The sequence below is a fragment of the Sminthopsis crassicaudata genome, chromosome 4, assembly GCF_048593235.1.
Source record: "Sminthopsis crassicaudata isolate SCR6 chromosome 4, ASM4859323v1, whole genome shotgun sequence".
Classification (NCBI taxonomy): domain Eukaryota; kingdom Metazoa; phylum Chordata; class Mammalia; order Dasyuromorphia; family Dasyuridae; genus Sminthopsis; species Sminthopsis crassicaudata.
Genome location: NC_133620.1, coordinates 185,405,474 through 185,416,645, shown reverse-complemented (window position 1 = coordinate 185,416,645; position 11,172 = coordinate 185,405,474).

Below are 11,172 nucleotides of genomic sequence, written 5' to 3'. Positions count from 1 at the left end.
AAGGAAAATAAGGCAGTTAAGTGCCCTGTCCATGGTCACAAAGATAATGTCTGAATTTGAGAGATTTTCTAATGCTCTACCTAGCTTCCTCTAAAAACTACACACAGAGGGGATTTCAGCCACAAGTCAGATGAGAGCATGATTATTAAGGTTTTAGTGTCATTTCCATTAATAGCACCATATCAGTTTCGCATGCTGAGCCGTTTGCCAGCAGTGTCAAAGACTTTGGTAGTAAGAATTTTCTTTTCCCAGGCTTCAGTAGCTGTGGCTCCATCTCCACAACGTTGCTTCTTGAGTAATGATTGTGGGAGCTGTGCTGGACACAGAACCTGCAATATGAGGGCACTGCCATTCTTGGGGATTTTAGATTTACATTCCTGTTTGTGGCAATTGTCACCAGTTGATGTTGGTGGTGGCAAGAAAAATTAACCCCTTCTTCATTGTGATGATGACTTCAATGATGACTTCAAGTTGAAAATAGAGATAGTAGTCTTGGGGGCACTGAGTTCAGTTCAGTCATTTTTCAGTTGTGTCTGGCTCTTTGTGACCCTATTTGGGGTTTTCTTGGTAAAAGATATTAAAATAGCTTGCCATTTCCTTCTCCAATTCATTTTTACAGATGAAGAAACTGAGGCAAGCAGGTCACACAGCTAATACAGTATCCAGGAATAAATTTGAATTAAGGAAGATGAATCTCTCTAGCTTTAGGTCCAGCACTCTATTTACTGAACCACTTAGCTGTCCAAAGCTTTTCTCTTTGAAGGTCTGAGGGGAGGGGATAGTTGAAGTAATAGAAATGGTTTGCCTTGCTTTCTCTAGAGTGTTTCCTATCACCCTCAAAGTGCCATGCTGTTTTAAATAAGTTGGCTTGCCAGCCCTAAGCTTTAATTAGACTGGTAGAACCTGGCAGAGGTTCCTGGCATGGCCCAGGTTCACTGTCATACCATGATGTTGAGGAGGATTTTTGTGAATGGGAGCCTTATTGCCAATTATTCATTTTCCAGCTCCTATCCGAGGTTTTAGCTGAAAAATGATGTGTTTTCCCCTACCAACCTGTCACATCATGTTTTAAAAATGGTGGGAAAGGATAGTGGGAAAAGGAAGAAAAGAAGAGAAAAATAAGATGAAGATAGCAGGAAAATGAAAAAAATATATGGCAGAGAGGGAAGGGAAAGCAGTGGGCGCATATTGCTATGGTTTCCAGAAAAAGTAGAAATCATGACCAATCTGTATTCCCTTTTCACCTCAAGCACTACAATCTTTTTAGAAGAAGGTAGAACGTGGGAAGGCCTTTGTTACTATTGATACTATCCTTGGTAAATCTTGACTTAGAAATTATATAACTGAATTCTAAACTTAATAAGATATTAAAAGCCATTTGTAATAATATTAAAGTCAAGGGTGGGGGAGGGCATTAAATATATAATGAGAATTAGTTACTAAGAAAATACCCTTTGGGATATGAAAAACCATACTTGGGGCTCCCTCTACTGGACCTATAAAAGCAATGAATAAAGATTCCCAACTTTGAGTCAATTTCCATTAATCAATCAAATACTTATGGACCTAGATCTCTCAGTCTACATGACATTTTTGATAAAGCAGCATGGACATAACTAAGTCTATTTATCATTTTTTTTTAGTAGTTTAGGTTTCTGGATGATTAAACCAAGAATAATGTGCTTTCCTAAAATGAACTATGAAAAATGTATCCAAAGACTTCAAAGGATTCATAGAAATAAGATAAATCCTAACCCTGAAAAAGTTTGACTAAAAATGGCAAACCACTCTTCTATCTTTGCCAAGGAAACCCCTACTACTACTGGTTGATCCTTCTATCACAAATCACTTTCCAGTTAAGTCTATCCTTCACTCTACAAAATGGCAGGGGAAAACACTTCTCATTTTTCAGCTAAAACCTAGGATAGGGGCTGGGATATAAATAGTTAGCAATAAGACTCTCATTCACAAAAATTCTCCTTACCATCATGATATGAAAGTGAACCTGGCCTATCTAAGGCCATGCCAGGAAGCTCTGGCATGAATTTCCTAAAATGCAGATCCAATTATGTTACCCAATCCCCTTTTTCCACCCCCTGCCTCTTAATAAACTCTGGTGGTTCCCTATCACCTCCAGGATGGAGTATAAAAATCTTGGGTTGGGTATTCAAAGCTTTTCATAACCTATTACATCCCCATGTGCATATATAATTTGGAGTAGCTGAAAGCAACTTTAGTTATATATATATATTTTTGAAAACACTAAAGGCTAATAATATTAATTAGAATTCAAATTTATGTAGTGCTTTAAAAATTTTATGTCACTTTCTTCATAGCCACTAGGTTAGGAACATAATGTTTATGCTGCACCGACATTATTTTTTCTATCTTATTCTTTTGTCATGTAGTTGTGTCTGACTCTTTGTGATCCCTTTTGGGGTTTTCTTGGCAAAGAAAAGCAGCTCTTTTTACAGATGAGAAAATGAAGCAAACTGGGTTATGTAATTTGCCCAGGGTCTCACAGCTAGTAAGTGTCTGAGACCATATTTGAACTCAGGAAGATGAGTCTTCCTGACGCCATTCCTGGACCCCTATTCACCATGCTACTTACCTGCTCCGTTTCCCATTTTATACTCAAGAAAACTTCATCCTAGAATGAGTTGCCCACAATTATACATCTGATAAGTTTCAGGAGTGAAATATGAAATTAGAGAGATCCCCTGACTCTTGAGCCAACAAATATTCCAGTATAATTTAGTGGCTCTTAGCTTACGTGGCTTATCTAGTGTCTTTCTTGCTTTTTGCCATGTGTCTTTTTTACTCTCTCTTTTTCAAAAAAAATTATATATTTTTATTAAAGATTTTTACTCACAAAACATATGCATGGGTAATTTTTCAACACTGACCCTTATAAAACTTTCTGTTCCAAAATTTTCCCTCCTTCTCACTCCCTCCCCTAGATGGCAGGTAGTCCAATACATGTCAAATATGTTTAAAAATATATTAAATCCAATATATGTATACATATTTATACAGTTATCTTGCTGCACAAGAAAAATTGGACCTAGAAAAAAAACCTGAGAAGGAAAACAAAATGCAAGCAAACATCAACAGAAAGCAGAAAAATGCTATGTTGTGGTCCACAATCAGTTCTCACAATCCTCTCTCTGGATGTAGATGGCTCTCTTCATCACTGTACAACTGGAACTGGTTTGAATCATCTCATTGTTGAAGATAGCCATGTCTGTCAGAATTGATCATCCTATAGTGTTGTTGTTGCCATGTATACTGATCTCCTGGTTCTGATCATTTAACTTAGCATCAGTTCATGTAAGTCTCTCCAGGCTTATCTGTATTCCTCCTGCTGATCTTTTCTTATAGAACAATAATATTCCATAACATTCATATACCATAATTTATTCAGCCATTCTCCAATTGATGGGCATCCATTCAGTTTCCAGTTTCTTTCTGCTACAAAAAAGGCTGCCATAAACACTATCTTGCTATCTCAAAGGAATCATAGTGTTTTTAGTACTACAAGGGAAGAATTCTGGATGACACTGGCATATATAGTACTGTAGAAATACTTTAAGTCAGGGAATCTGGGATGAAATATTTGATTAGATTATTTAATGCCCTTATCTCTAAAATAGGGGACTTAGACTAGAGGGCCTTCCAGATTTCTTACAGATTTTAAATTTAAAATCCTATGATCTTAGATGGTTTATGTATAGAATACTCTACTAGAAGTTAGAAACCTGAACTTTCTTCCCAATTCTGCTACTAATCCTTTGTGTTCTCCCCTTAATAAATTTTTCCTCTGTCATAAGACTGTAATTTTTTTATCTGACAGTGGATAGGTGGTAGTGTTCTGTGTTTGGGGTCAGGAAGACCCAAGTTCAAATCTACCCTCAGATACTTATTAGATGTGATCCTGGGTAAGTCTCCTTTTTTCCTCAGCTTCCTCATCTGTAAAATTATCTGATGAAGGAAATGGCAAACCACTCCAAAATCTTTATCAAGAAAACTCTAAATGGGGTCATGAAGAGTTGGACACAATTGAATTTACTCAACAACAATAACAAAATTGGACAGAATAAATGATTGCTGATGTTTCTAGAAATTTTAAAATAACAGAATGAAAATAAGCAAATCAACTACAATTAAAAAAAACTCCTACAAGTTCTAGCCTGCTTTGATTTCAGGCATAAAGTCTTTGGGAGACTTACTTACTACAATATGGCTGTGATTTTAGATTAAATACTGTAAGATTAAGAATGCTGACAGAAGGGGGCAGCACCAACCATGATATTTTTACCAGTTTCCCTGATGTCTTTTTTCTTCCCATTTCATGGAAACTTCTTTGCATTGTGTTCCTTAGTGTTCGTTTACTTTCTAGTATTTGAAGTTATTTTTCCCATATTCAAAAGACTGGTATTTGAATTTTATGAACGAAATTTTCTTTCTCACCACAATCTCACTGATTTTAAATCAAACGTGGTATATAGGCATTGAATATACATTTAATTCAATGATATCAGTAAGTTATGATGATTTATGTTCTAAAGAAAAAAAGTTAGGTTCCGTAACTGTGGTGCAATTTAATTCTGGTTTAAAGTTGAAAATTATTCTTACTGGCCTTGAGAGATTGGTATAGTGTGGTATAATGTATCTGATGATGACAACTTTTTAATCCCTAAACAGTTCAATTTTCAGAATCTGGAGAGAAGATCTAAAAGGGATACTTTAAGCGAATAAGGTAATATATATATATGTGTGTGTGTGTATAATATATAATATAACATAATATGAAATAATATGTATGATATGATATAAGATACAATATAATAAAATATTATATCGTATTATATTATATAATATAATAATAATTATATTACATCAGACACAGTAGATGCCCAATTTATTGATTCTATATGCTAGAAATAAGATGTTTTGAAAGGTAGAGTATATAGTAACTAAAGAGTAGGCCAAATTACCTAACTTCTTAGAGGGTTGGACAACCACCTAAGACTATATGTTGCAGGGTAGGTGGATAGAGTTCTTCCCATGCATCTCCCTATATCAATAAAATCATAGGTCCATTCACCACCTCCACTTACATATCTCTCCCCCCATCAATACAGCAACTTGGAAATATGACATTTTATTTTTCTTTAAAGACAGATTTATTGAGCCAATAATCCAGCCATTCATATCTTAGGCAATATTTCTATTTATACAGAAGAATATAAAATATACAATTGCACTTTGCTCACTCAAAGACAAATCCTCAACTTTAGCTAGCAATGAAAGTGGACGTTGTGTCATTGAGAGCATGGTGTTTTGGATAAAAGCTCCAATGTAGGAACTATGGCCATTTATGACTTCCTCACATTTTCTAAAAAGAGTAAGGCATAAGGGACATGGATCAATAATGTTTATTAGTTATGTGATAACGATGAAGATTTTGAATTTTTGTTTCTGAATATATATACACTTATATACATATATTATATAAAATATATGTTATATATATCATACATGTATATATTGTCTCATGTGTATGTACATGATATGTTTACATATACATTATATTTTATATTTATTATATCATATATACTGGCTAACATTCATTTAATAGTATGTACCAGGCACTGTATTAAATATTTTACAATTATTATTTCATTTGATCCTCATAACAACTTTGGGAGGTAGGACCTATTATTATCCCCTGTTTTACAAATGAAGAAACTGAGGCAAACAGGAATTAGTTGATTTACTCAAAGTCACACAGCTAGTAAATGTCTGAGATCAGATTTTAGCTCATATTTTTATTTTAGGTCTAAAAAATTAAAAAAAAAACCTAAGTATACACATGTGAGTTATAATAGTAATAATGTGCTGAGATCTTTGGGAAACTATTATTCACTGAATTGTTCTTATGATTCCAAATGGGTGTTTTTCCCATTTGTTCTTTATCTTTCATAAATATATTAACTTTTCTTGAATTCTTAGTGCAGTAGTAAGCATTAGTAGCCTAAAACTACACAAAAATTTTCTAGGACACCCTTTGTAATAATAAAGAATTAAGATGATTTTAAAGATTTTAAGTTATTCTAGTAAATACAGTTCAAAGACATATTGCTGTTCTTTCATGAAATGAATTGAATACCACAGGAGTCTAAGTCTAATGAATACTTCTTTTTGAAGAGACATTAATTCTTTTGGGATAAAATTTACTATTTGAGTCAGAGATAAAAAAAATGTTGACAATGACAAATCAATTAATGGCCTTACAAAAATTGGCAATTGAATCTTTACTAACACTTTTATCTTCTAAAGCATACAGAAATATACCTTATATACATATAGATATAAGTATTTAAATAAGATATATATGTGGTATTTGGAAATGTATTATATGTGTATATATGTCTACAAAGACATAGATACACAGATATATATTTATATAGATCTGAATGAGGCATACACACATGAACTAATTATCTGGTATTCTAGGCCTAGGATTATATAAGAGAAGTTGAATGGACTGTTTTGTTTTTTGGAAAATATAAAGTTTTTTTATTGACTAAACTTCCTCAGCAAAAAAATTTTTTTTAATTACTACTATTCTGCTGATGTTGTATGGCTGACACATGGAACCCACAGACTTGAAAGATTTAAAAATGAATATCTCACAAAGGGCAAAGCTGAGTGAGTGTGAATAGTCTGCAATATATCATCAGTGAGGTACTTCTAAAAAGTAGAAGAGTGAAAAATGTCATCAAAGAGATATATGAGAACAAGAGGAATTGGGCAAGCCACAAGGTGATGTCAAGGGATGACAAGTAGATAGCTTGAGCACCCCTCTGGTATTCCATCAGAATCAGAAGCAAACAAACAAGGAAGGCTTCCAGTGCTATAGAAAGACTCCCTGTGATGAAATAAGGAAAAGACATATACAAGAGAAGCTCAGGATTGGCAAATGAATAATTTGCAATTTGTATCACTGGAGAAAATGTCCAAATTGTTGAGACTGAAGATGAATTTTAAGTCATAGAAGAAGCTTTGCATAGTGGATAGAGTGTTGAAGTCAGAAGATAGATGTTCAATTATATCCCTGACATATGTTGGCTGTATGTATCTGGGCAAATCATTTGCAGTTTTAAAGTTCCTTTCAAGCATTTTTCCTATACTCTCGAAGGCTATAAATTGCAGATTTTCTTTAGTTTCTTTACTAGTAGTTCTATATGCATTGAAATTACACACCTGAATTAAAAGAAGAAGAGGAAGAAGGAGAGAAAGAGGGAAGAAGAGAAAGAGGAGAAGGACGAGCATGAAAATAGTGAAGGGGGAGGAGGGAGAGGAAAAGGAGGAAGAGAATAAGGAGGAGGAAGAGAAAAAAGAGGAGGAGGAAGAGGAGGAGGAAGAAACCAAGTAGCATAGTAGATAGTGTTAGACCTGAATTCAATTCTGACTCAGACATTTCCTACCTGTATGACCTAAACAAATCACTTCACCTCCATCTACTTTCCTCAGTTTCCTCATTTGCATATGGGAATAATAAAGGCATTGATTTCAGAGGGATATTGTGAAGATCAACTGAGATGTTAACTGAGATAACATATATAAACTACTTTGAAAAGTTTAAGTGATATATAAATGCTGGGCATTATTATTCTTATCCTTTGTAATATATAAAAACACATGTATTTATTTATTTTTTCTCCATTGTAAAGGAGTAATAGAAGACATTGATACAGCACTTTAAAGATCACAAAATGTTTTTCATATTTTATCACCTTTAATCTTCACATAAAGTAGGTGCTACAATCATCTCCATTTTGCTACTGAGGAAACTGAGGAGGAGGAGGAGCAAGAGGAGGAGGAGAGAGAGGAAAAGGAGAAGGAAGAAGAGGAGGAGGAGAAGAAAGGTTAAGTGACTTTCTCAGGATCAAATAGCTAAGAGGTGTCTGAGATGAGATTCAAATTCAGATGTCCCTGACTCCAAGTTCTGGGCTTTATTCATTCTGATACTCAGTATCTTCTAAAATAACTTTTGCATTGAACTCTGCAAAAACAAAACAAAACACCATAATTCTTCTATAAGAAGATCTTGCCATATTCCTATGAACAAGAATGCTCTGCAGGCTATATACTTAGACGTCTGAACCCCTAAATTGAAGTTCATATGAATATTGGAGTGATTGGTTGCTATATTCCAAGGAGCATGGACACAGAAACTGGATTTGTTGGCAGTCTCTTACCTCCATAACACTAATTCCCTTTGCTAGTCCTACATTCCCTCTCCTGTAGTCATGGAAGCTATTCGATAATTTTCTCTTGAGCTTTAGTCGACTGACTTCCCAATCCCTTTTGCTGCAAGTTTGAAAGCTAAGGGTGGAAAACAGTTTCGACATTTCCAGCTTGGCTTCCTGCCCTGAAGCAAGCACATTTGTTGTTCATACATGGTATCTTGGCTGCCTCCTCTTCTGACCATCTGTTATGGGAGGCATTGTGCCTGCTTGGATGGGGATGTACCACTTTCACAGAAACAAGTCAAACTTTTCTGGTTTGACTTATTAGATAAAATTTATTTCAAAATAATATGCATCAACAGGAGACATAAATGTTTGTATATATGTGATATGTAGATATTCATGTACCAAATAAGAGATTGTGTATATATGATATGAATATGTGATATGTATATATACACATGAACACGCATACAGACATATGACTAATTAATTTTTGTCCTTACTCTAGGCCCAATTTTCAGAAGAAATTAGAAATTTCAGAAGGATTATTCCAGAATTTCTTTGGATAAGTGAGATAGTGTAAATGAAATGGGTTTATTATATTTTGTTAGAAAAACTAAAAAAGCATGAACCCATTAACTTACCTCATTGTTTTTCTTTCCATATGTGAGGATCTGGTAGCTGGATAACATTTCCTTTTCTTCTTGTGCTCCAATATATCATCATTCCTAGCTCTTACCATATGCTATTATCAAAGTAACAGTATTGATTATAATAACCCTAGCAATTTTGACTCATCAGTTCTTTGAAGGGTATACCAGTTTAGAATCACAGGGCCTGGAACTCTAAACCCTAAATAAATTAAAACCTCATAGTGAATTGTGTGAGTTTACAGTTTTGTCTGTAAAATCTGCAAGTTACATGTGATATGAAAATAGAATATTAATAACCCTTTTAACAAGATGAAATTCTGATTTCAATGTTTCCCTCTTTGAAAAGTTTAGGTCTATTTCTTAGCAGATTCCTAGGCATCCTAAGGTGGAGTTCGGCTCTCCTCCAGCTCTCTGTCTGGTTTCATCTTTCCATTGGATAGGTCATCCTGTTCTGCAGCCAGCTTGTGTATCCTGCAGTTGGCTTGTGGTCATTTCACATTATTGACATCTGGATAAGAAAGCAAGGCTAATTTGGGAAGCAAGCCTAACAAAATTAGCCAAATGCCACCTGAACTGGCTTAAGATTTTATGTCTTTTTCCTCCTGATGCTCACAACAAAACTTTTTCTTGAGCACGAATACTTCCATATTGTTCTGTGTTGTTTTCCCTAAAAAGTTTTCCAGAACCTTTTGAGAACTGTTATTTATACAAATATTTGCCTTTTGAATACTGGAATTTCATATTTAATTTAAAGTGATAGGAAATAATATTTTATTGGTTGCTACAGTATGTATGTGGATGTGGGTTTGGGGGAGTCACATATCTTAAGAAAGAAACTCCTGTGGAGATGTGGGTGGCCATTTTCTTATTCTGGTGCTACAGACAAAATTATAATTACATATAAATATGTATATATATACATATAAATATGTATATATATATGCACAGGCATAAATGTTTATTTATATATATGCCACATAAATATCTAAACACACATAAATGTTTATATATATATACATATGTATATGTATATATATATACATATATATATATCTGTTCACACACACATACACATAAATATTTGTTTTTGCCAAATCACCAAATCCTAATGAGCAGGAACATTGTCTGTTTAGGTAGCATTATATGGACCCTGTGTAAGTGATTGGTCAATGTTTATTAATAATGACAGGTTTATTTTCCCTAAATAATAAATACAGAAAGATAATTTTGTTTTTGTGCATTAAGGGCTAGAGCTGGGGTTTATTAGACGAGTTCAAAACCAACCTCAGATATTTACTAGCTGTATGACCTTGGGCAAATTCCTTAATATTTCTCAGTCCCAGTTTCCTATTCTATAATGTGAGGATAAAAAAGGAATAATAATAATAATGATAATAATAAATCAACCTAATGAGATTTCTATGAGGAACAAAAGGCAACATATATGTGTATATGACTATATAACAATGCATTTTTAAAGTTGAACTACTATTACATTCTAAAATTTGTCAATGCATTATTCAGCTTTAATCAAATGTTAATGTGCTAGGATGATAGAGTTATATGCATGAAATGAATATATTCTTATCTATTTCTGTGACTAGAACATGTACAGCCACTTCTTGTATATCTAGGAGTAATGTGGTAGAAAAAAATTGGACTTGGAATCAGAAAACTTAGCTAGATGCAGTGATTGACTTTACCACTAAATATACTGATTTTAAGCCTCAGTTTCCTTGCCTGTAAGATGGGGATATTCATGTTGTCATAATCTGAAAGAGTTGTGAAGAATTATATAGCACCAAATAAATGCTATAAAAATGAGTCTAAGATGCAATTTGACAGCTTATAGTCAAGATTCTCTTAAGATGTTGGGTAGAACCCATCAAAAAGAATCTAATTTGAATAGGTAACTTGTGTCAGTCACAAATTGTCCTTGCAATTCTCAACTAGCTTTACCCTTATTCTCACTCAGAATATATTTGGTTCTTTTATTAATTTTTCCACTTAGTCACCATGCTTATAGACATACTGCGAATAGCTCCTTCACATTTGATGGAAGCTTTGTATCCTAAATTTGCAATGAATCTATTACTGACAAAATAGCAACATAAGCAACAGTAACAACAATACTACTGTACTTACATACTGGAAATTTTAATAAAAATTGTCATTTCAGTTATGTCTGACTCTTTGTGATGTCATTAAAGATTTTCTTAGAAAGATACTTCTCCAAATCATTTTTTATCGGGGGAAAT